Raw genomic sequence first — 24,329 nt, 5'->3', positions numbered from 1 at the left:
AGTGATGCACTGGTGAAGGGAAAGAAGCCAGGAGGAGGAAAAGACCATGGTCTCTAGAGCAGTGGTTCTCAACCTGCCTTATGCTGTGACCCTTTATTTAATACAGTTCCTCATGTTGTGCTGACCCCAACCATATAATTATTCCATTGCTACCTCATACTGTAATTCTCCACTGTTACAAATTGTAATGTAAATATTCTTGGAGATAGAGGCTTGCCGAAGGGGTCACGACTCACAGGTTAAAAACTGTTCTAGGCCGGGCGGTGGTGGTGCAGCCGGGCGGTGGTGGTGCAGCCGGGCGGTGGTGGCGCACGCCTTTAATCTCAGCACTCGGGAGGCAGAGCCAGGCGGATCTCTGTGAGTTCGAGGCCAGCCTGGGCTACCAAGTGAGTTCCAGGAAAAAGGCGCAAAGCTACACAGAGAAACCCTGTCTTGAAACCCCCCCCCCCCCAAAAAAAAAAAACTGTTCTAGAACAGCTTATCTTGGTGGCCTCTGCTGGGGCAGCTGGCTTGATCTAGTCTCCTTTCTGCAGATGTGGTGATTGGAATGCTACTAAGTAAGGCCCTGTAGTCAGAGGGCTCTTAAGGGACTCCCACCACCAACTGAGCTGCCTGGCTTTGTGTTGGGCTTGCTGAGTTCAGGGACCCAGATGTTCGGGAGGTGTGAAGCCTGTGAAGGCGGGACTACCAGGTATCCTTGCCTCTCTCCTTCTGCCTGAGTGAGAACTTCTGTTGGTGTGGTCTTTTCTGAGGTTTTCTGTGAAGAGGTTTCCAGTCCAAGATTTCAGCAAGAGATCTCTAACTGATTTGTACATGGTGAGACTAGGTGACTTTTGAATGACATGCTCAAGTGAATAGTGACATCAGGACACTGACAAATAACCGAATGTTCACATGCATCATTTTCCCATGCAAGGTATCATTTCGTCAGTCACCTAATTTCATTTTCCCACATTCTTCCTCTTGGTTCATATTTTAAGGTAGAAACTGTCCTAAAGTGACCCTTTCCAGCCATTGCCACTTAAACATAGTGTCCTAGCTGGCTGTAGGGAAGGGGTAGAGCTTATCTGGGAAGGAAGCATGGGGAGGCAGTTTCCCCACTGTTAGGATATACACGTGCTGGCGGGTGAAAGACAGAGATGCCATGCAGACCGCGCTCAGTGAAGAGTTTTATTTGGTTCAGGGGAAAGAGGGGTGAGAGAAGGAGGGAAAGAGAGAGCTAGAGGGGGACAGGGAGAGGGGTTCGAGAGGTGCACCTCATGGGAAGAAAGCGAAGAGAGAGAAGAGGGAAATGGGTGGAGTTATTCCTTAAAAATAAGCTTTGAGCCGGGCGGTGGTGGCGCACGCCTTTAATCCCAGCACTCGGGAGGCAGAGCCAGGTGGATCTCTGTGAGTTCGAGGCCAGCCCGGTCTCCAAAGCGAGTTCCAGGAAAGACGCAAAACTACACAGAGAAACCCTGTCTCGAAAAACCAAAAAAAAAAAAAAAAAAAAAAAAAAAAAAGCTTTTCTGTCAGGGCATAGGGTGGCGCCAAAGGGTGGGATCAGAATATTAACACCCACCTGCTGAGCCATCTTGCCTATAATTTAAAAAATCTTTATTGGCAAATAATATGTGTATATAAAAGTGTCCAGACATAAGTGTGCATGAATTTTCATGTGCATATATGTATATAATTAGTTCAAGAACCAGGAAACAGGCCTGGGTCTGGGTCTGTGTGAGGCCCTGGTTCTAGTTCAAGTCCTGAAAGAAAGAAAGAAAAAAAAAAAAGAACTAGAAACTCAGAAGTCCTCTGTAACTTCTGTTCCTTTCCACTTCTCTGTCCTGGTCCCGACAGCCCAGCTTGGTGGGGTCCCCTCTTTGTGCAGGAGCTCATGGCTGTGTACACTGTACCCAAAAATTTTAGCATTCTTTTTCCTTTTTCCTTTCAGTTGTTTGTCCGAGTAGAAGAAATGGAGTGGCTTTTGTTTTTTACTCTGTTCACCTTGCATATTTGTGTACCCTCCTTCTCATACCTGTCCCCTCCCCTCCTGTCTTCTGCCTCTGGGTCCCCATTGTCTTCCACTAACAAGCTACTTTGCATTGGAGAGTGCAGCATAGGAGTAGAGTGCCAATGTGGAGACACTAAGGTTTGCCCACCCACGGAAACAAACCACGGGGAACACAGGCCACTTTATACCTGCCCCTGGGATAGGGAGAGCATGCCTTTTTTCTGTCCTAAGTAGCAGGACCCTAAAGACAAGGCGAGTCTGTCATGTAGGCTAGTTGGGGAACACACACTTTGGTTTGGAGGAGCAGCATCAATTTGTAGCCAGACCTCCTTTCTCTGGTTTTCAGGGAATGCTGAGATTCTCGGGGTCACTTTCTGAAAAGAGAACTGTTGTGTGATGGCCCAGGCAGGCAGGAGCCAGCCGCAGTCAGAACCTGGTGCTTGGACTGTGAATGCAGCAGTGTGAGGAATGACCTTATCTCAGCAGCCAACAGGAAATGATGAAATGTGCTGGGAGAATTCGGCTGGGAGAGGGAGGTCAGACCTACCAGCAGGGTCGGAAGGAGGCAGGTACTGAGCAGATCTGCAAAGTTAAGGGGCTGCAGCTGGCGTCTGACAGAAACGTGAGTGCTCTTTAAGGTAGACCTGTCTGAAAGTAGAATTGCTATACTTTTTTTTTGTCTGTGTGGTTAACAGCAGTCTCACCTTGTAAGTAAGCCTGCCTAGTTTGAGAGGTTCTTGACGGAAGTGTTCAGCCAGTTCCACATTAACCAGCATGGAATGTTTTGTCCTGCATGCCCTGAGAAAATGACAGTGAGTGCTTGAGTCTCCTGTGCTAGATTTTGACCGGAACAAAAAATGAATACTGCTTTATCATCTTTGACTCTAGCTTGGAACACGTATGCGTGGCTCCTTTCCCAATAATCCCTTTGAACTGCTTCAGCATGGTTTCCTCCAGCTTGCATACCTCTAGTGGAATTTTTTCTAACTGCCTACCTAAATGAGTTACCTGAGTTAACTGTTACTGGAGGGCTCTTCTTTCCCGACTTTCATGTTTATTATGTATGCTGCTTTCGTTCTTAAAAGCCGGAGCTAATCTATAGGCACAGAGAGAAAAGCCAGCAAATGAGCTCTTCCAGTTGACTGTAATTGCTGAGAGGGCTCCCCGAATTAGCATTCCGCCGCTCTGGCCTGAGTCAGCTCTTTCCTCAATTCTCAGACCCGTGTCCTGTCTCCAGTGCTAGAAACTTTATGTTCTTATCGGATAGCAGATGTTCGAGTTTAAAAACTCAGCAGCCTCATACACATTTAAAATTATTTCTTATCTCAAAAGTCGTATTCTGGAACTGAGAAATTATGACTCCCTCCTCCCTTTATTTTTGTAGTACTGTAATTGTAATTAAAAGCTAAAACAAAACCCAAACACCCTGCTGCTTAAGTGACCCTCCCTACATGGCTTACTCTTACTGGATTACCTAGTGCCATGGACATTGAACCAGGCCACTGCCTGATGCCATTGTAAGCACTCTGCTGCTGCAGACGGTGCCACCACACAAACACGCTTTCTTGTTAGAGCATCACCTGCTGTGATTTGTGCATATGTCTAGCACTTTGGGGGTCACAGGGAACTCTTCCACAGTATATGATGCCTGTCTTTTAGACCTTAATCAGGTCCACCAGTTTTAGTTTTGCTCTTATAGCTTTGAACAGCCCCTCCCCAAACCTTCTGGGTTGTGGACTGTTCTACTGAATAGTCTGCATTTGTGAAAATAACACAGCACTTTCATAACTTCAAGCCAAGCATGCCTTGCAGGATGAGAGCTCCACCAGTGAGTGAGAAGACGCTGCCTTTGTTGTTCCTTTTCATTTGGCTCTTGCTCACCCACATGCTAAGTTATATGGTGGCTTAGTTTCAAAGGTAGGGGCTTGGTATTTAGAGTTGGAGGGCTCTCGGAGTGGCTGTGGCCAGGTCTCTCATTTTGACAAAGGAATTGAGACTGAGAAGGTAGTGACTCGTTCATGGTCACACAGCTTTTTAGCTGAGGCTGGAAGCTAAGATTCCTGCCTTCTAGGTTATTTCTTTTTGTATGATAGGTATCTACTTTCTCAACATTATACCTTGGATGGCCCCCTCTTCTCTCAGATCCATGCAAGGCAGGAGTGCTCGCTCACTAAGCCTTAGCCCTGGCCTCAAGAGTTTATTTTCTTCTTTTCATGTCCAAACACTCAGCTTTTATTAAATAACCATTTTAATGAGTACTATTTGGCTTAGATATGTAATGAATAAAGTAGATTAATATAGAATCTAATGTATAATGAGGTCATTATCAGTACAAAGGGCACTGACAGTTCTGCCTCTGAGAGATACTTTCTCTTAAAAATAAAGAGTTCTCTATTTCATAGTTTTCCTGCCTCTCTCCTAAATTAAGTCCCAGCCAAGTGAGCCCCATTATGCGTTATCTGTAGATGAGACTGCCAAACCTATTAAGATCACATCTACCAAAAGAAATGGACAAGTGCTTCATTCTTCTTTGAAAGAGGAAACATGACAGGAAAACCCTGAACACAAACTTCTGTTTCTTAGTATTTGTGTGTTTCAGTTCCTGTATGGGAATACTAACAGCTTTTAAATTTTAAGACAGGTTTTGCAACATGAGAGACTTTTAAAAAATTATAATGTAAATACAGAAATGATTTAGTTAATAAAATGGAATTGATTCACTGCTTTTCAGACTTTTTAAACATAGTTTCTTGGGGTAGACCAGTACTTGGGAGTGTGTGAGGCCTTTGGTTCAATCTCTCGCACCCAGCCTTCACAAAATTCTCTGTAAAAACTGAGTTCAAGTCCTTCTGAAATTCAGATACAACCACAGATTGGCTAGAACAGTGAATGACTCCATTTACCTGGATATGGTTCCGGGCTGCTGTCCAAAGCCTACTTCTAGTACTCTGGGGGAGCTTTATAGGTAGCATGTGTTTTTATTTTCTAAAATATTTAAGAGTATAATCCTTAAAAAGTTTCTGAAATAGACTGGTACATGCCTTTAATCCCAGCACTCGAGAGGCAGAGGCAGGTGGATCTCTGTGAGTTCCAGAACAGCCAGGGCTACACAATGAGGTCTGTATAAACATGATGGTTAAGGGGAAGGTTTTTACTGTAGATAATGAGGGAGAGAATAGCCAGAGGATCTGGTAGAATTCAGAGCAGAGAGACAGAAGTAGACTGAACACGGCCAGCAGACTGGATGTGGCCAGGACCGTCTGTGAGAGAGGGGAGTATTGTTCAAATCTTAGATAGTCTTATAATAAAAATCCTAGAGCCAGATATCAGGGTGAAAGCTGAAAGATCAGAGAAGCAGAACAGCCAGCCACTAGCCCTTACCTCTACAAAATCCTCAGCCTAAAGAGAGTGAGTTCCTGTTTTCTCATGCTTTATATACCTTTCTCTGCCCTGCCATATTACTTCCTGGGATTAAAGGCATGTGAGCTTCCCAAGCAAAGGCATGAGATCTCAAGTGCTGGGATTAAAGGTGTGTGCCGCCACCACCGCCTGGCTCTGTTTTTTGTCCTATACGGGATCAATCTCATGTAGCCCGGTTTGGCTTTGAACTCACAGAGATCCAGACGGATCCCTGCCTCCCAAGTGATAGGATTAAAGGTGTGTGCTACCACTGCCTGACCTCTATGTCTAATCTAGTGGCTGGCTCTGTCGTTTGATCCTCAGCAAGTTTATTAGGGTACACAATATATCACCACAGGGAAGAATAGCAGGGGATGGAGAAGGGAGAAAACACAGCCAGAGAAGCAGGAGCAGAGCAGAGAGAAAACAGTGAGAACAGCAGGGTTAGAAGGAGGTTGAGTGAGTGTGTGTGTGTGTGTGTGTGTGTGTGTGTGTGTGTGTGCGCCCATGAGCTGGAAGGAGTTTAGGGTTGAGGAGGAGGTGAGAAGGGCTAGGATGCCAGCATGGACTTTGAAATGTGTGACAGGTACTTAGGATACCAGCATGCGCTTTGATATGCTGATCAGTGCCACTGGTAGCCACATGTCCCTTCTGCCAGAGGTAAGGAAATGACTCCTTTGGTGGAGGGGAACCGGCTTCACAAGTTCCTGATACTGTCTTTGGAGTTTGGGGAATTGGAGTTTCCTTTGGACCTGACAAGACCATGCTCAAACAAACAAACAAACAAAAATTCTGAAGTATATACACAAGAAAATGGATGTCTTTAATGAATATCTTATTTGTGCTTAAAATTTAATTTAATCAATGTATATCTACTGTAATCTATAAAAGCCAAGAATGAAGTGAGGTTTTTTTCATGGTGTAGGGAAGAGCTGTGACTCCCCCCTGCCATTGTAACAGGCATGTTTTGTATCCCTGAAAAGGCTGTTGCTTCCAGACCAGACCGTGAGCCTGATGGTAACACCTGGGTGGAAAGAGCGAGGCTGAGGCCAGGAACAGGCTGCTTCTCAGTGCATCCTCTGCCCCCACCTTAGTGACTCCTGTTTCTTGGTAGTTTAGACTTTTGTATTTTCATTAAGGTTTTTCAATTTATTTATGATTTTTTGGTTTGTGTATTTATTTATGTGTATCAGTGTTTTGCCTGCATGTGTATCTGTGTACCACATGTATGCCTGGTGTTCTCCAAGGCCAGAAGAAGGCTTGGGATTGCCTGGTATTAGAGTTAGAGATAATTGTGAGTGAACTGCCATGTGAGTGCTAAGAATTGAATCTGGGTCCTCTGCAGGAGCAGGCAGCGCTCTTTATGTTTGAACCAGCTCCTCTTGTAGTTTTACCTGGCTTCCTTTTCCTGATAATATAATTGATTTGTTTCTTGTTGGAATCAGCTAGTACTGCCTGACACGCATTCTTCCTGTTCCTAGCTTCTGCCCACTTTGTCCCCGGAAAGTCAGAGACAGGAAGGGATAGGAGGCTCCTGCAGTGCTGGTTCTGCTGAAATCTTGAGAATTCATGCTCCTAACATTTGGGCCTTTCCCACTTCTATGCTTGTATGGGGCCTTTCTTCAGACTGTTCCAGTGATAGCCTCAGAATGCCCTTTCAGACTTTGAAGAGACTTTTGCTAGTTATCTTGGGCTTCAGTGCTAGGCAAAGAGAAATATGCTTGCATGTCAGATAGTAACAGGAAAAACAAAAATCAGTGGTGTGGAGGAAGGAATAAGTGAGCTAATGGATTCCAGTATTCCTTTCTGTAGAGATTTAAGGGTGTGTGTGTGTGTGTGTGTGTGTGTGTGTGTGTGTGTGTGTGTGTGTGTATGTACATGCATGTGTATTGGGGAATAAACTCAGGCATGTTAACCAAGTGCTCTACCACTGAGTTACTGCAGACCTAGGAAGCAGAGGCAGATGGATCTCTGTGACTTCAAGGCCAGCATGGTCTAGATCCTAAGTTCCAGGTCAGCCAGAGCTTGAAGTGAGACCCTGTCTCTTAAAAAAACTGAGAGGCTAGAGAGATGACTAAGCAGTTGAGAAAAGTTATGTTTTCACAGTGAACACTTTAAGACGTTAAGTTCACTCTTGAGCACATTCAGTGAACTGTGATAACTGAAGTCTGCATTTGAGGAAGGTTGAAGATGGCATGATGAAAAGCTGTGACATCAAACTGTCTCAGCTGTAATTGTCCCCGCTCCGCAGTGTTTCTGTTGTCCTGTGCACATTTCCAGCCATCTATTAGTTCATTACCTGGAGGGACAGTTCACCTAGATATTGGGTGCCTGTATCTGTTTGTTATTTGTACACTTGCACTTTCGTTCATTTCAGTTCTCCATTTGTGCTTGTGGTAACCCTCAGCAGGTACTGAGCTAGACCCATGGCATCCATAGATATTGGAGACCGAGGGTGTTTGTTTGTTGGTTGGTTTTGGGAATGGGCTCTCACTCTGTAGCCCTGGTCTGGAACTTTATGTGTAGACTAGGCTGGACTTGAATTCACAGAGATCCACCTGCCCCTTTCTCCCAAGTACTGAGGCTAGAAGTGTGTGCCACCATGGGGTAGAAACTTGTTAACAGCAGGGTAATGAGTCTTTTGGAGAACTTTAGGAACTTTACTCTATAGATTGGTGAGGAGTTTTGTTGAGAGAGTTTGTTAGGCAGATCCAGAGGGAACAACATCTTGGAGGTCAGAAAGGATTAATTCACCACACTTTAGAGCAGTGACTCTCAACCTGTGGGTGCGACCCCATTGGCAAACTCCCATGTCCAAAAATACTTACATTACAGTTCATAACAGGAGCAAAATTACAGTTATGAAATAGCAATGAAAATAATTTTATGATTGAGGGACTGCATTAAAGGGTCACAGCCTTAGGAAGGTTGAGCACCACTGCTCTAGAGTTCAGTATGTGCTTCAGGCACCCACCTCCTATTTACCTGGGCCAAGGCGGTTATTTTCCGTCTTAAGCTAGTCCTGTGTTCTTCATTTCTCTTTGGAGCTTTTCCGCCTGTTGTGCGACTCGCTCCTGTGTCTATGTTAAAATTGTCAAGTCAGTCCCTCATTTGAACCGTCCTGTGTTGAAGAGCTGGTGAGTGTCCTGGTGGATGGCTGGAGATCGTTCTCCACTCTGTCCAAGGAAACTCTCCTCCTTGGGCTTCAGATCTAGTCCATCCGTCCTCACGGCTCTGAGGAAGGCCCAGAGTCCTTAGTGTGCCAGCTTGGTGGCCCTTCTTGTGTCTTCTCCTGTCTAGCAGCTCCCTCACCACTCTGCCGCTCAGTTTTGATCCTGTTCTCTCTACCTGGAGGGTACCATCCTTAGTGTCTCCAGAGTGACACTCCGCTCATCTGAGCACCCACCCAGGAGAATCTGTCTGGACCACATCCTTTAGGGTCCTTTCCGCAGGGATTTTGGGTGGTATGCATGTCTGAAGGGTCTAACTCTTACAAACTGGTTTTGCTGGGCATGGGTTCTGATGGGCAGTTGTCATTGCTCAGCACGTTGTATCTTACTCCAGTGTTTTCTGGCTCTCACTGTTGCTGCTGGTCTAGTTGGGACTCTCTGAGGGCAAACTGTCATTGCTCTAAATGCTTTTGTGTTTTTCTCTGGATCTTCATGGTTTTACAGTTTAACTTGTCTCTGTGCAGCTATTTAAAAAATCTTGTTTGGGCTTATTAGGCTTCCATGATCTGTAATTTAGTGTCTTTTTTTTTTTTTGGTTTTTCGAGACAGGGTTTCTCTGTGTAGCTTTGCGCCTTTCCTGGAACTCACTCGGTAGCCCAGGCTGGCCTCGAACTCACAGAGATCCGCCTGGCTCTGCCTCCCGAGTGCTGGGATTAAAGGCGTGCGCCACCACCGCCCGGCAAACAAATCAATTTTTTATTGACTGTGGGGGAGCGAGTAGGAAGGAGACAGGGAGAAGAGTAGGAGGAAGGAAGAGATATGTATTGTAATTGAAGTTGTGATGGTAACCAAGATATTTTCTTCAGGACTCCTCAGTTAATACTTGGTAAAGCAGGTATGGTAATTAGGCATTTTACTGTGGGTGGAAATGGGATTCCTTTTTCTCCTTCGTACCATGATCACTAGAAATGTTTACTAGGGAGGCAGTATGTGAATCTATGGTGAAGTCTTTGTGTCCTGGAGTTGTCAGTGTGTTTATCAACAGTTGTGCTTTAAAGGAAGGTAAGGAAAGTCTTCTCAGAATCCCCTGTGAGTGACGCAGGCTCAGGAATGAAGCCATCCTACTCTGGATGCCATGTCCCATCATAGAAGAGGGTACATGAGCTTGTACAGTCACCGTCAGTACACTTACTGGTTATGTCGGTGGGAGCATCAGGTAGACAGCTCACAGCCAAGGTGGGAAGTCTCTTCTGTAGGCTCTGGACGTCATAGCATCCTTAGCTTTAGGCTTGGAGGCCAAAGGTCAGCTAAGTGATACATCCTGAGAAGTGTATCTATTGGTCAGATATGTTAAGCCAGATGCAAAAGTTAAGAGATGGCCACTAAAGGGCCTTCCTATAGCAGCTCACCAGAATCACAGTGCTCTAGCCAGCCAGATCAAGCAGTCCGCACCAGCTCTAGAGAGGGTCTGTGGGTCCAGCTTCTTCAGAGAACTTTGATGCAAGGTGCTTATGCCCTGCTTGCTAAGTGGATGGACTGTGGCCAAAGGGGCTGATAGGAGTTGTGCTAAGTTATGATAAGCCGGTTGAGAGCATGGAGAGACCAGTATCTGTGGGGTGCCTCACATATGGGCATTCATACTTAATCTGTCATTTAAATGTATAACTTTCTCTGTGAAACAGCCTTGTTTATTCCCCATTTTACAGATGGGAATGAAGCCTAGAAGTTAAACCTTACCCCTATCACTGCTATTGCCAGACTCAGACTCCAGTTCTTCTCACTTTTCTCATGGAAAGGGGATTTTGCTACTGATTTATGCTTTGCTTGATAAATGAGTTTCCTGTTGTTCCAAACTGCTGGGTTTGTTGTTGTTTGTTTGTTTGTTTGTTTGTTTGTTTGTTTTTTGATTTTTCGAGACAGGGTTTCTCTGTGTAGCTTTGCGCCTTTCCTGGATCTCGCTCTGTAGACCAGGCTGGCCTCAAACTCACAGAGATCTGCCTGGCTCTGCCTCCCGAGTGCTGGGATTAAAGGCGTGGCGTGCGCCACCACCGCCCAGCTTGTTGTTTGTTTTAACTAACATCAGTGTCAAGTTAGAGCTCTCCTCCCTCCCTCCCTCCCTTCCTTTCTCCCTCCCTCCTTCCCTCCCCCAGCCTCCAGCCCCCCTGCCCCTTCTCCCTCCTCCCCTCCTTCAGTTTTCAGTGTGTTTCGAGCACCAGCTGCAAACTGGCCCAACACTCTTCTCTGGGGTGGGATGCTCCTACCCACCAGGTGGGCTCCACCTGGTACGTGCAGATGAGCAGAATGGGTTCTTGAGAAAGTGGCATCGTAGTTGAATGCAGACAATGCTCACACAACACTTAAAAACCAAATCTTCCTGTGGTTTGTGTGTGTGTGTGTGTGTGTGTGTGTGTGTGTGTGTGTGTGTGTGTAAAGATTCAAAGGTATGTGGCCGAGAAATATTTGAACAGTTCCTTTCTAGATACAACTTCTGAAAGGTATGGTGTTGCCATGATTTTGTGGCATTTTCTGTCATTCTTGTGGAGGTGGGCTTTGAACTCAAAGTGCTGTTTTCTTGTGAAAATTCATGGTAGGTATATGGGACATAAGTCACTTCTGGTGGCTTGAGGACTCAGGCTGGTGTCTGGCCCATGTCCGTTGCTAGTGTAAATAATAACCCCCTCCCCACCAAGTCAGCTTAAAGCCAGCCAGACTGCGTGCTGCACAACTTCCGTTGTCGTACAGGTTTCTGCCCCCGGGATGCCCACCCCTTCAGCCTGTGGCTTCCCAGGGATAGTCCTGTCTGGAACACGCTGTCTGTATCCCACGGTACTTTCCACAGCCCTTTCTTCATCGGAAGAGGTTGCCCTCTGTGTTGGAAGAAGTCCTTTCTGTGGTTGTGAGCCCTGTGAGAACAGAGCCCTCGGTGCTGGGAACCTGGCCACAGGCATGGTTACCTAGTTGTCACCGCTCAGGAAGACTCCCCCACTCCTTAGCAGAATGCTGCTGGTTCCACACAGCCTCCAAGGCAGACTGGATTCCATTTTTCAGATGAACATCGTCTCAGGCCTCAGAAGTATTTTGCCTGATGTGATCAGACCATCAGAAAGTGTGGTCTTGTGACAAATCAAAGTCACAGATTTCAGAGGCCTCGCCTGGTCATGTGCTGTGGCATTATCCTTCTCTTGCTGTTTCTAATTTTCCACTCAGCGACTGTCACCTCTAAGGCAGCTCCTAGAGGCATCTGCTTTGTCAGACTTTTCTGTGGGGAAGGGCCTCTGAAACTGCCGCCTGTGCACAGGAAAAGTATCCACTCCTCCTCTGTGGACACAGGCCCACAGAGGCCCTTTGTGTAACAGGAAGTCGTGCTTCTGGAGGGGCTGTATTAAAGTTGAGGGTTGGAAGGAGCTAGAGGGGCTGACCTGGGACCTTCTGACTCATGTGTGTTGTTAATAATGCCCTTTGTCCGCTCCAGCAGACAAAACTCGCTCCTCCTTTCCCTCCTGCCAGCCCTTGGTGAATGTCCCTATTTTCTGTCCCTCTGAACAAGGACAACCTCCTGACCCATTCTATATTTTTTCCCCACTTTGGCCAGAAGAGTCCTTCTGACTCATTTGGACCCATGTGACTTTTCTGGGAGTTGAAGTGCAGCTCTGGAGTGGGAGCTGACAACTTAAGGAAGAGGCCCCTCTCCAAGCAGGCTCCCCTGACTGGAGGGAAGTGTTTGATGTGTCTTGACAGTGAGCTGTGGCAGTGCTTCTCAGAGGCTGGAGCTGAGTTACAGGAGAAGTACACAGAATACTTTGAAACACCAGTACCCCGGTTGGCAGCCCAGATCTCTCCTGCTTTGTGACACACCTCTCTCGTGTGACTCTAGCTGCCTGTCACTTGTTCAAGACTGTTGATTCCGATCTTAAGATGTCCTAGAGTGAGAGGGAAGCCATGCAGAGCTGAGTTGATGCATCCTGTGCGCTCTCCAGCTCTAATCTTAGCAGACGTACACACATGCACACAGGTGTGTTGCATGATAAAAGGACTGCCCCCGACTCACGTAGGGTTTCTCTTTATAACAGCCTTGGCTGTCCTAGAACTCACTTTGTAGACCCTGCTGGCCTCGAACTCACAGAGATCTGCCTTCCTCTGCCTTTGCGTGCTGGGATTAAAGGTATGTACTACCATACCTGGCTAAAAGGATTCTTTTGTATAAAAATATTTATTTTTTATGTATATATTAAATAGGTCATGTATGCTGGTATCCCCAAAGGCCAGTTGGAGTTAAATCAGTTGTGAGACACCCAAATACAGGTACTCTGAACCAAGCTCAGGTCTTTTGAGAGAACAGCAAGAACTCTTAACCACTGAACCATCTATTGAGCCCTGCTACCAAAAAAAAAATTTAAGATTTATCATTTTATGTGCATGAGTGTATGTGTACCGTGTGGTGTGCCTGGGACCCACACTAAGAAGAACGTGTTGGATCCCCTGGAATTGGAATTTGCATATGATTATAAGCTGTGTAGAAATTGAACCTGGGTCCTTTGCAAGGGCAACAAGTGCTTGTGACCGACCTCTAAGCCATCTCTCCAACCTGCTGGTGAAGGGATTCTAATACTGTTGGAATATCACCATTTTTTAGAATTTTTTTAGCAGACTGATTTGCACATTGTCACATAGCTATGTGGATATGTTAGTAAGCCAGTGAGCACTTCTTTAAGTCTAAGGCAGGCCTTTGTTGATGTGGCCACTTGGGCTCTTTGTATAGGATACTTGTATTTGGGGTAGAAAACCCCCATCAGTCAGTTATGTTCCATCGAAGCTAAGAAAACATGGCAGAGTTTGGTGCCTCTAGATCGGAATGCCTTCCCACATTTAAAGCAGTCAAAACTGTAGAAACTCCTGTCTGACGTCTCCCCACCTTGTGCTGAAGTGTCAGCAAGGTGTGGCTGTGGGGAGAGGAGCTTCTGGCTTGAGCAGCTTACGAGTGCTGGGACCATTTCCTGATGTGGGATTTCCAAACTGACCCACTGTCTGGAACAGAGTGGGGAGGCAGAGTTTACAGGGATGTCGTCGGAGGGTTGAATGGAGGTGTCTAGAAGGCAATTGGATGTGGGAGTTTGAGCCCAAGAACAGATGTGGAGCACAAGATTGAAGGTGGTTTGATGTGTGGGAATGAAGGAATTTGCTCAGGTGGAGTGTGTTATGGGAGTGGCCTGGGACAAGAGTGGTAGTCTTGGCCAGAGAAGGTGGAAGTGAGGAGTGGGAAGAGCAGGAGGCCTTCTGATTGCTATGAGTCTTCTGCTGATGGGGAGAGAAGGGAGGTGGGTGGAGGTGAACTACAGAGGTCTGCAGGGATTGTGGGTTGGCCAGCTTCTGACTGACAGTACACAGGGAAGGGGGGGGGGTCCCTGGAGAGCCAGTTTTCCAGTGTTGCCAGTAGGCTGGTCAGAACGGGGCAAGTGGCTAGCAGTTGGTTTGGTAGCTTTTCTCTAGGCGGGTGAGAAAGAGCTGGGCATAAAGGAAATGGCAGTCCTCCTCCTGTGCCCTGGGAGTGAAGCTGTGGCAGTGGTTAGCTGGGGACTATTGAGAAGAAATGTGGTGAGTTCAAGGCTATACCATAGAACACGGAGGGAAAATAATTTTCACATCACAGTCCTTTGACTTTCTGATGACTCCTCCTCATGAATGTGAACATTAATTCAGAAGCAGAAAGCCTGTCTCTTCAGTGACAAAAGCAGGCTCTCTGCCTATCAACAGGACTCTGGAGCAAACACTGAGGGTTGAAGACAGTACCTGAGGAGTCTGAGGGATGAGTGTCTGTTTTGTGTATCCAACATTCTGGGAGGTACTTTGACATTCGTAAAGCAGGTGCCCATGGAAGGACCTTCCAGAGCCCCACCCTGTTTTTCCCTTCCTCCCAGATACTGACAGGTAGCCTGCAAGCCTCATGAGCTACAGGTGCATTCCTCTGTGGAAAGGCATGGCTCATCTTGTAGGTGCACCCAGCTTTCTTTTTCTTTTATTCTTTTTTTTTTTGGAGGGGGGATTTTCGAAACAGGATTTCTCTGTGTAGCTTTGGAACCTGTCCTGGAACTCACTCTGTAGACCAGGCTGGCCTCGAACTCAGAGATCCACCTGCCTCTGCCTCCCAAATGCTGGGATTAAAGGTGTGCGCCACCACCGCCCAGCTCGCACCCAGCTTTCTTATTTGAAGGAAGAATACTGTTTCTCCTTTCTCATGTAAGGCACACTCCAAGTCCTTTCTAGGACCCAGACTAAGGAGCCTTAGTTTTCTTCGACACATCTCTCCTAGCCCTGTCACTCATTGACTGAGTTGACCTGGTCATTTGTTGATTCAGATATGTAGTTACTTGGCTAATATTTAAGTGTGTCCCTCATGCCAAGCACTGGGGACAAGGAAGAAAATGCACAGCCCTTGTCCCCGAGTAACGGATGTCTGTACAGTTCTATGTATATCCAGTTTGAAATGTAAACCACTTTCCTGCCTGTCCTTTATGGTGGCTGTGTGTGCTTGGCCTGTCCATTCACCATTGTTTTCTTAGCTTTTGAGTATTTGACTTGTCTCCAGTTTGGGTTGTTATAAATATTACTGGGATGAACATTTTGTTCAAGCTATTTTTTCCTTTGCGTTTATTTGCTTGGGGCGTATTCCCCAGTGTGGAACTACAGAGTCAGAGGTTGGTAACTGTTATCAGCCTTGTTCTGTATTTCCAGATTTTTCCATAAAGCCTTTTGGCAATGTCAGAATATATTCCTGTTTCCCATAGCCCCATCCCAACAAGTTGTTGACCTGTTTTAAGGAAGCCCTGTTCCTCCCTCCCGTATTTCATCTTGTTCTAGCTGCATAGGTTATGCCTCACTAGTGAGCAGTGCCAGTTTTCAGGGGCTGAACGTGACAAAGATATTGGCATTTCTTACCACCCCTCGACTCTCCCACATGTTCCTGTGTGGTGCCTGGGTGTGCAGTCAGTACACAGTGACCCTGGGGCCAGGTTGATCTAGAAGACCCTGCTCCCTACAGCTGCCAGTTGAGGCCTCCTCGGTGGTGGACATAGCAGAAAGGGCAGCGTTACAACTTTGTTTGTACTCATGGGGCTGGGACAGCTCATGCCGCCTGGTCAGGCAGATGCCCATGAGTGCTTCTGCCTCTGTCTGCTCCAGCTCTTTATGCCGCTGATGGTAATGCAAAACGGTGCAATTGTCAAACTGCGTGACCTTTGGAAGCTGTTTCTCAGTAGGACCCAGCAGCTCCTAGGTGTCTACTCTAGAGAAATGAAGATGTACGTAGGGCTGTGCAGAGACCTGTACACAGGTATTCACTGCATGCAGTACTTTTCATAATAGACCAAGAGCAGAACTTGTTAATCATAAACAAATTGAAGTGTGTTTATACATTGGAATGTTATTTGGCATTAAAAAGGAATGAAGGGCTCCAACACTCATGAACTTCACAGGCATGCTTAGTAGAAGAAGCAAGATCACATCATGTATGTTTCCTTTAATATGAACTGTAAAGAGAGGCCAAGTGATTGTTAGGGGATGTAGGGAACAGACATGACTGCTAAGGACCATGGGATGTGTTTGGTGTGATGAAAGTGTTCTAAAAATTGACTAATGATGCTAACACAACTTGGTGAACTTCATAAAAATCACTTCGTCCATTTTAAATGGGTAGATTATGCATAAGTTGTCCTGAAAAGTAGCTGTTTTCAGTAGTTAAGCCTTTTCGTCACACCCCAGCCCTCTGCTGCATAATTCCCACCCATGGTTCTGGAGATTGAAGCTAGGACTTAGCTTAGGTAGTCATTCTACCATTGAGCTATATCCCTATCCTGACTTTGGTCTCTGCTAGACAGATGTGTATGGGACCTTTTCATTTATATACATAGAATTCTATTCTTTTTGTACTTCTCAAATTTTGATTTTCAGTATTAACACAAAGTTCCACTCAGTGGCAGCAGAAGTGGGTGGGGCTTTGCAGTTCCAAGGGAAGCCACTAGGACTGATCTGACAGGCCAAGTTGTGGAGTGGATCCCTCTCTAAGCCATGTCACTGTAGGCACTTGTTCCTGTCCTTGGGCAGAGCTCTGGTATTACTTCCCACTGACTTGCTGGCCTTGAAGGCCATCTTCCTCTTTTCCCTTTCCATGGCAGTAAAAGATAGACATTAGGAGATGGTGTGTGAGGTGGCTGCTTCCTATGGGGTGAGGGGTAGGGGTGACCTCTGTGTTATATGTGTTCTCATTAAGCAAACCGTGTGCCACCAGGAGTGAAGACAACATGGGCCTCAGCCTAGTGACATGCTCTCCTTTGCAGAGAACAGAACAGTGTTTTTGGAGGAAAGTGATTATCTTAGCCACTGAGTAGTAGTTGGAATTTTAAGTGAGCCTGTGCTTCCCATTTGTTTTAGCCCTTACTCTTCCCAGCTGACTGAGAATGATAGCATGGGGTAGGTAGTAGGTGTAAAGTTCATTCACAAGCATTGCCCTGTGTGTACAAAACCTCCATCTTAAAAAAAAAAAAAAAAAAAAAACACCATTGTTCTGATGCTAAGTAGCTTCCTGTAGTGGTTTATCAAAGGTCTGGTAGATGCTCAGATCACTTCTAGGCTGTCTCCAATAAGGCAGGCACTCAGGAGACAGTACTTAGTGACAGTGAGTGGTGAGTTCCTCTCTGCAAGAGGCAGTAGTAGTGACCTTCCATTTTAATGGAGAGAGCAAGGCAGAGCAGGATATATTTCTCCCTCATGGAAGAGGTGAAGAGTCGGAGGCTGGTGGGAAAGTGGCTTACATAGGGTCACTTAGGCAGCTTGTGAGAGCCAAAGTGAAGCCTCAGCCTTGAGAGCAAAAGTAGCTGAGTATTTCTCATGGAAGCATTGTCTATGGTGCGTTAGCCACTTCCTCATGGAGTGGCTCTTCAGGAGCTGTGAGCATCGTGGAGTTAATCTCTACTTACCCAGCCCTAACTGGCTCACCTCTCATCATTTTTCTTTCCGTTAGATTCCTTCTGTGTACTTTATTATATTACTGTTGGCATTCTTGTATAAATACCAGATTTCAAAACGTGTCTTTTTTTTTTTAAAGATTTATTTATTTATTATGTATACAATGTTCTGTCTGCATGTATCCCTGCAGGCCAGAAGAGGCACCAGATTTCATTATAGATGGTTGTGAGCCACCGTGTGGTTTCTGGGAATTGAACTCAGGACCTTTGGAAGAGCAGTCAATGCTCTTAATCTCTGAGCCATCTTTCCAGCCCAAAATGTGTCATTTTTGTCCTTTTAAAAGTAGCTCTGTTTTAACCCTGTGGGACATCAGCTGGTATTCAGGTCGAGAAAATCTTCAGCTGAGTGTCCATGTTATATTCCTAGGGCACTTGCCAGCCAGAGGTATAGAATACATTGTTGTGAGATCATGCTTAGATATAACCCTGACTTGTTCCCTTACAGAAGAAAAATACCTTTGGGGGGCTACATGTGAGTCCCAGACCTTCCCTGGGTAACATCCTGTGGGTGAGCTGACAGCTGGCCTGAGACCTGATTTTGAACTTCCTCCTACCTTTGTGATTCCTTCTCTGTGACCTCAGACCGTCATTACCCTAGAGCAGGCCATCTGAAAATGACAAAGACACCTGGTCCTCAGCTTGTGTTCTTTGTGCTGTTAGGATACAAAAGGCACCAGGGCAGGACGTGTTACTACAGAAATCCACAACTTTTTTTGAACTGATATCTCACAACCTGTCACCCTCTGTAGCGTCTGTCTCGCTCCTTGTTCCATTTCCTGAATGCCTGGTGGTTTGTGTCCTGCACAGATAAGCAGAGCAGAGCCAGCTCTTTTTTGTGGGGCTCCAGATGTGGAATGAAGACAGACTGCAGAGAGCTGGGCATGCATAGCACAGAGGTGATGCCAACTGTGACGGGCTGTTAGGAGAAAGTAGCTGAGCCTGGAGGACCTGGCAGAGCAGGGCCATTCGTGTTTATGACATCTCGGCTTGGTGTGAGCCTTGGCTTACGGCACAGTCTGGCAGAAGGAGCTTCATGGATCTCTTCTGAAGTCTGCTGGGCAGAGAGCAGCAGCTGTCTGTGGTGCCTCCTTTCCTCCAAGAGTCAGGAAGGGGAGGGACTGGTTCCAAAGGTGAGGCTTTAGCAAGTACTTTCTGCTTCAGACTTTCCTCCTGCAAACAGACTGACTTGCCTTTCTCTGGGTTCAGAACCATCTTCATTTTTCCTCTGAGACCTGATAGTCTCTAATCACATGTCTGCTGCTTTCTGACAGGAAACAGTTTAGAAACCAGAGCTTTAATGCAGGCGTAGAGTTGATAGCCACAGAACTTCCCAGAGCTACCTCGAGTAATTATTTGGTTGGTTTCAAAAATACTTGCAGCTCTGTTCGGCTTAAATGCCGTCAGTTCTTGGGGTTGATGTGAGACAAGCATTTGGCAAAATGAGGTTGTCAATTCTCTGCATGTGTATGGGTCGAGGAGGGTGGGTGAACTGAGCAGTCTGCTGGGTGGGTGGGTGTACTTCGTTTTGAAGGAATTGGGAAGATTGAAGAAGTCCAGGACTATCTAGCTGAGCCAGCCCCATGCCTGTGACTGGTCTCCAAGGTGTGTGGGACCTTCCTGCTGCTGCTTGGATCTGTGGGTTGGGTGGGGTATCCTACCTTGGAATGGGCTCTTCATGCTAACATGGCACCCCACCTTTGCTGGGATGGTAGAGGAGAGATTGTCCCTCACACCAGGCCTTGCAGGGTGAGTAGGAGTTGACCTGGAAGGTTAGTTTGGGGCAGCAGTGTGTTACATTGGTAGTTATTCACAGAGGCTGAGGCCACTAGGGAGGTCATTGAGAGCAGTTAGCGTGAAAGTGAGGGATGTGTGCATGGCCAAGAAGAGGTAGGTTATGGCAATGAGCATATGAGTGCCTTCAAGGTTCCACCTTCCGGCTGAGCCTGGGCTGTCTATCAGATGCACTGCTCTGGTATCCTCAGCGTAGCGCACACAGCCCTGGCTCTGCTTTAGAATTTTGCCTTTGCTGAGGTTCATTGCATGAATGTTCATCTCTGTACTCCTAACTAAACATGTAAGATCTTACTCATCTGGTAAAACTAGACAAACCTCAGGGCTTCTCTTTACTCTGTCTTGTTTCTCCACTGGGAAAGAAGCCTGGGAGACAAGTATGTCAAGGAGCTGCTCTTCTCTCAGCACTGAGGACAGTGTGAGTCACTGTAGCTCTGCTGGTATTTCAGTACCAGTTTATTTTTAAACAGTTCTGTGCAAGCACAGTTTCCTCATGGTTTCTGTTACTAAGGCTCCATAATATTTCCTTAGGTCTGTGTGCCTGTGCTTTCACACACCCTGTGGGCTTTCTACTCCCTCGGGCTGTCTCCTGGTCAGGGTAGGAAGCAGTGTTTCCCCAGCTGCAATAGCAATTCTCTCTAAGTGGGAAGAGGCCATTGTTACAGTGCTTGGGACTGTTGGGGAGAAGGGGCTCGTCTGTGGAAGGTGCTGTGTGGCTGGCTCAGGGCTACCAGGCTCCCTCCCCATCAGGGCTGAGTGAGCAGATGTTCCCTCTGCCTGGAAGCCTTTACTTCTAGGTCTCCAGGTTGAGAGTACAGGCAGAAAGGTTGGCTTGGCAAGTGTTGGTGCTGCATGCCCTTGGTTGGTTCTTGGGATCCTCAAACATGAGTGATTTCTTTTCCCCTTACACTTTGTTTAGAGACAACAGGCTGGCCTGGAATTCATTACATAGCCAAGGCTAGACTCAAGCTTATGGAACTTGTAGCAATCCTCCTCAGCCTCTTGGGTGTTGGGATTGTTGGTATGAGCCACCACGCCTATTTCAGTTACTTTTATTGGCCATTTATGCGAGTATTGCAGCTCTAGAGGGAAAGGTATCCTGACTTGTTGGGAGGTCAGGTGATACCTGAAGCTGGGGTGTGGTGGGGGATGGTCTCCCTGCAGAATGTAGCAATCATGCTCCTCTCCTAGAGAGAGCCCATACAGCTGAGCTTTGCTCTGACCTACCTCCCCTTAAGGGGGCTTTCCAGCAGAGCTCTGCTGCTTCTCTCCAGCCCAAGATGTTGCTTCTTCTGGTTTACTCTGCTCCAGGGGAAACCCTGCAGAAATGTAGCAATCTCCTCAGGTTCCAGTGAAAAATTGTTACTCAGCCCCCCTAAGGGAACGTCTCAGCAAAGGTTTTTTTCTGCTCAGTCCCCTTAAGGGAATGTCTCAGCAAAGATTCTTCTGTTCTTCACAGGCGAAAGATCTTCACCCAAAACTCTTTTAAGAAAGAGATTTGGGGAGGAGTCCAGGAGAGTGGCTGCCTCTGCCAGGGTGAGAAAGGACAGTCCACACAGCTGAACAGGCAGAGGGGCTTATATAGGACTTCCTAGGAGCAGAATTTCTCCAGGGAGAAGATTGTTTGCTCAGGAATTGGTTGGTTTTCCTGCTCAGGGATTGGTTGGTTTTGTTGGTCAGGGGCAGAGTTGGCTTTGGTTTCAGGGCCAAATTGTGTTTCTTTCCCTGGCTCGAGGCTCAGGGCCAGGGTGGGTTTCTTTGGTCACCCCCTTTTCCTATAATTTATCTTTGGGGAGGCTCTTTGTTTCAAGACTCTGAAGCCCTAAAGATAGCCTGTGTGCTAGCCCTGGCAATCTGGCTGTATTTACTTTGCCCCCTGGTCCATGAATTTGGGATTGTTCTGCAAGGTTCTTCTCTGCACTCCAGCTCTTAGAGAAAGTGCATTTCCTAGATGATTGTCCAGGGTTTAAAGATAGTCCCAGAGGACTGTGCATGGAAAGAGACAGCTCGTGTCCACCTCAAAGTGTGGTACTTTAGAGGTAACTAGTTCAGGGATAGCACATGAAGTCATCTCACACTAGGTTCTGAGCATATGCTTGAGTCTTAAGTGACCCTGTGCTGGCTACACGTTTTCAGGATTCTGCTATAAGCATGCATGATGACGGGACTGTTTGGTACTGAAAGTGCAGTATTAACCGATTTAGCTCCTCACATGCTTGAGTCCTCCGATGTACAGAAGAAGAAAAACAGTATAACAAGGTGACCTTCTGGTGTATCGGGTGCTCTGGGAGACCCAGATGTGGGATGTTGTCTTAGTTAGGGTTTCTGTTGTTGTGAAGAGACACCCTGACCACGGCAACTCTTACAAAAGAAAACATTTAATTGTGGTGGCATGCTCAGAGTTCAGAGGTTTAGTCTATTATTGTTTTGGCGGGAAGCAAGGCAACATGCTGGCAGACATAGTGCTGGGGACGGAGCTGAGAGTCCTTACATCTTGACTCAGGGGCAACAGGAAATGGTCTGCCTCACTAGGTGTGGCTTGAGCATATATGAGACCTCAAAGCCTGCCCCCACAGTGGCACACTTCCTCCAACAAGGCCACACCTACTTCAACAAGGCCACTCCTAACAGTGCTGCTCACATAGGGGCCATTTTCTTTCAAACTACCACAGACGTTCTGGTGACTTTGTGGATGGACCAACAGACCAGTATAGAGGAATTGCCCCTCACCTATATGTTCTCAGCTCAGGACATTTTTGGTAGTAATCTAAGTAATTAGTCTTTTTCCTTTCCTGTGCACTGTAAGACATGCGAGTGTGTGGCCTTCATGAATGAAATTGAGAGAATCAATGAACACAGATCCATCAATGTCTTACAGAGTTGGGACCCTGGCAGGTACACCAGCTCCCTTCAAACCCTCCTTTCCTGTCCTGAGTCAAACTCAGTAATTTGCACCTGCTCCTGCCTCACCCCGAGAGTGCAGCCTAGCTTTAAGATTCAGTTCTTCCACTTCCTGGGTGACCGGAGCACATGATACACAACAGCATTTCTGTTTCTTCATCTTCCTCTGCCTTATGGGCTGTTGGAGAGTGGGTATGCCCCTGCACTGGGGCTCATACTCAGTAACATTAACTGCTGCTGTTTCTGTTATTCAGCAAAGGCAGGAACTATATATACCCCGCACAGCCCCGAGGGCTCATCTCACCAGTTTTATTCTGCTTTTTCTCAGGATATAAGATGCATATGTTTGTTATTAGTGCTGGCCCTTTGACTTTTAGCCTTAGTTCACATAGGGATTAGGACAAGAATAGGGTCCTGTGTCAGCAGCATCATGAGTAACTTTCGTGAAATGGATGGGCTTGGGGGAAACACAATCTGTGGCTTGATTTACTGCAAGATCCTGGAAGAGAGGCAAGCTAGTTACTGGGGCCCTGGAGAGGATGCACACACAAGGAAGTGGATGCTCAGGTCCAATGAGATGGGAAAGCACTTTGCAGCCCTGAAGAGCACTATAAATATGCACTTGTAGTTTCTAATCTCTGATCTATGCAAGTTTTCCTGTAATCTCTTTCTCATGATATGCTCTTTGAAGTCATTAAGAGAGCAATTCTATTCTCTTTTGTTCTTTAACTTTTTTTTTTTTGGAGACAGGGTTTCTCTGTGTAGCCCTGACTCTCCTGGAACCTCAAACTCAGAGATCCTCCTGCCTTTGCCTCCCGAGTGCTGGGATTAAAGGCATGCACCACCATACCTGGCTGATTAATTCAATTCTCAAGCGATAATAGTAAGTTGCCAAAAATATTAGGAACTTGCCCAAAGTCCCACAGATGCTTAATGTCAGGTTTTGAATGAAGTTCCAAATTTTGACTCTGAGATCACTTTGTGAAAACTAACTTTTGAGGAGGCTGGAGAGATGGCTTAGCAGTCAAGATCAGTTCCTGTTCTTCCAGAGGATCCAGGTTCAGTTCCCAGCACCCATGTCCAGCAGCTGTAACTTTAGCTCTAAGGAATCTGATACTCTCTTCTGTTCTCTTAGGGCACTAGCTTCCATGTATCATATGTTCACACAGACACATAAATAAAATCTTAAAATATGATTTTTGACTCATCAGAAATTATGATAGGCCAGGCAGTGGTGGTAAACGCTTCTAATCCTAGAACTCGGGAGTTCGAGTCCAGCCTGGTCTACAGAATGAGGTCCAGGGCAGCCAGGGCTGTTACACAGAGAAACCCTGTCTCTCTGTCTCTCTCTCTCTTTTTTTTTTTTTTTTTTTTTTTGAGACAGGGTTTCTCTGTGTAGCTTTGCGCCTTTCCTGGGAAACCCCGTCTCAAAAAAAAAAGATTGTGGTTTGTTTGTTTTTCTTTTGTTGGGTATTTACATTTTTTAAAAAGAATTTTTGTGTGTATGAGTGTTTTGCTTGTATGTCTGTCTGGAACACCATGTGTGTGCAGTGCTCAGGAAGGCTAGAAGAGGGTGTTGGATCCCTTGGAACTGGAGGTACAGACAGTTGTGAGCTGCCATGTCATTGCTGGGATTTGAATCCAGGTCCTCTGAAAGAGTAGCTAGTACTCTTGACTGCTGAGCCATTTCTCCAGCCCCTAGAAGTTGGCATAGATTTACTGGTTTTGTTTGTTTGAGGGTGTATGAATGTCTAGGTGTACTTTTCTTTTAAAATTGGTCTTCGAAGCCGGGCCGTGGTGGCACACGCCTTTAATCCCAGCACTCGGGAGGCAGAGGCAGGCAGATCTCTGTGAGAGGCCAGCCTGGTCTACAAAGCGAGTTCCAGGACAGGCTCCAAAACAACACAGAGAAACCCTGTCTTGGAAAAACCATAAATGAATGAATGAATGAATGAATGAACGAACGAACAAACAATAAATAAATTGGGGTTCTAGCTGGGCATGATCGTGCATGTCTGTAATCCCAGCATTTGGCAGGCTGAGGCAGGAGGATGTTGAGTG

At 46.4% G+C, this 24,329-nt stretch overlaps 1 protein-coding gene across 4 annotated transcripts in view; it reads left to right on the top strand.

Annotated features, from left to right (window-relative positions):
• Pacsin2 (protein kinase C and casein kinase substrate in neurons 2) overlaps positions 1-24,329 on the top strand; it is a 107,092-nt gene that overhangs the window by 36,058 nt on the left and 46,705 nt on the right. Inside the window, exon 1 of one of the 4 annotated variants that reach the window (XM_052748481.1) lies at positions 2,484-2,612. The exons of the other annotated variants lie outside the window; for them this stretch is intronic. The gene's annotated coding sequence lies outside the window, so the exon portion shown is untranslated. Of the gene's footprint in view, positions 1-2,483; positions 2,613-24,329 lie in introns of those variants that run through there. 4 annotated transcript variants of the gene reach the window in all.

Source organism: Peromyscus californicus, unplaced genomic scaffold (genome assembly GCF_007827085.1).
Source record: "Peromyscus californicus insignis strain IS unplaced genomic scaffold, ASM782708v3 Scaffold_20__1_contigs__length_68692818, whole genome shotgun sequence".
Classification (NCBI taxonomy): domain Eukaryota; kingdom Metazoa; phylum Chordata; class Mammalia; order Rodentia; family Cricetidae; genus Peromyscus; species Peromyscus californicus.
Note: the sequence above shows the minus strand (reverse complement) of the source record. Positions and strands in the feature narration are given on the sequence as shown.